This window comes from Piliocolobus tephrosceles, chromosome 10, assembly GCF_002776525.5.
Source record: "Piliocolobus tephrosceles isolate RC106 chromosome 10, ASM277652v3, whole genome shotgun sequence".
Taxonomy (NCBI): domain Eukaryota; kingdom Metazoa; phylum Chordata; class Mammalia; order Primates; family Cercopithecidae; genus Piliocolobus; species Piliocolobus tephrosceles.
Window position 1 is genome coordinate 10379837 of NC_045443.1, and position 1411 is coordinate 10381247.

The window sequence follows — 1411 nt, forward strand, 5'->3', positions numbered from 1 at the left end:
TTTAACCGTTAAATATACTTAAATAATGTATAGGTGGCTGCATGGTTGCAGCATATTGGTAACTAGATACACAACCAATTCAACTAGAAACCAGCTAATGAGTAGCTGTTTAAATATTTAAAATATAGCTCTTGTTTAGATCCTTTGTTTTGATCACTTTCTTTGTGGGGAGAGTCTGCCGGTCATAATGAAAATGTATTAAAGCCAAATCTTCTGATATCCATTGCCATTTCTTTCAACTGGATTAAGTCTCCAACTCCAGGACAAACCCAAGAGTTTGGCCTCCTGCATTAATGTGCTTTTTATCTAGCAGAGCAGAAAGTGCAAGCTTCACAGCAGGCCCCACAGTCTGAGTGTAAATGAAGTCTCTTTCTTTCCACTCCGATTAAACTAGAGTTGTTGACTTTTAAAAAAACAGAAGCAGTGACATGCAACCGATATTTAGCGTCAATGACAAAATGAGTACGGTTGGTACTTGATGTCCAAGCAAAGTTTACTGAAGTGTCAAGATTGTCACATAGCTTCTGATAAACTGAGCCTCCAAATTCTGTCCCATTATTGTCATTAGTGTGAAGCTCGACGTCCCCCATCCAGTAGCCCACTGCAGACTTATTCCTTGTCAGCTTTGACCTGGCACTGTCAGTGGTCATCTGGAAACCAGCAAGCCAGCTCTCATAATCAAAGACAGCAGAAGCATAGGTTGCAGGTCCAGCAAAATCAAAATTAACATCACAAGCAAGGTTTCTGCACTCCCTCTTGCAAGAGGACTTGATTTTACCATTTTTGTTTCCTGTGATTGCTAAGAAGGTGGTATCAAATATTAGTTTCAAACCTTGACAAACCTGGTCCAATTGTGATTTCTGTTCCCAGAGTATTATCAGCGTCTCATTTTTCTGGAAAAGTCTCACCTTACTCACACCATTTATATTTGGTCTCCAAGACCCCAAAAGCTTTTCCAGTGTCTGTATTAAATGAACCAGATGTTGAGAATCCCACAGCACTTCATGACTTTGTTCTCATATCCAGTTTTACCAACCCCAAACCAAATCCTTTGTTAAAAATATCTCTGGCAGCTTTGCCAAGGTTAATATATGATGAAGAAATACACACTGGCCACATGCAGGTCTGCCTGTAGGTCGCCATGGTGAGGCCACAGTAAGAGGTGTTCTGGTGGTCTCCTAAGGAGGGCCACGGCCACCAGTCCACTCTCAGCTGAGGCTGCCCAGCCGGCTCACAGTCAGGCCGCACCTGCCATGAAGTGAAGTCTCTTTTTTCAGTAGTAAATTAACCTTAGCTTATTCTAATTTTTTTCACTGAATAAACTTTTTCCTTTTTTTGTTAACTTTTATTTTAGGTTCAGTGGGTACATGTGCAGGTTTGTTACATGGGTAAATTGTATGTTGCCGGGGTT

The 1411-nt window shown here is 41.0% G+C and overlaps 1 pseudogene; it reads right to left on the reverse strand.

The window, feature by feature from the left end:
- Window positions 1-244: 244 nt before the first annotated feature.
- LOC111526629 lies at window positions 245-1143 on the reverse strand (annotated as a pseudogene).
- Between the last annotated feature and the right edge of the window lie 268 nt (window positions 1144-1411).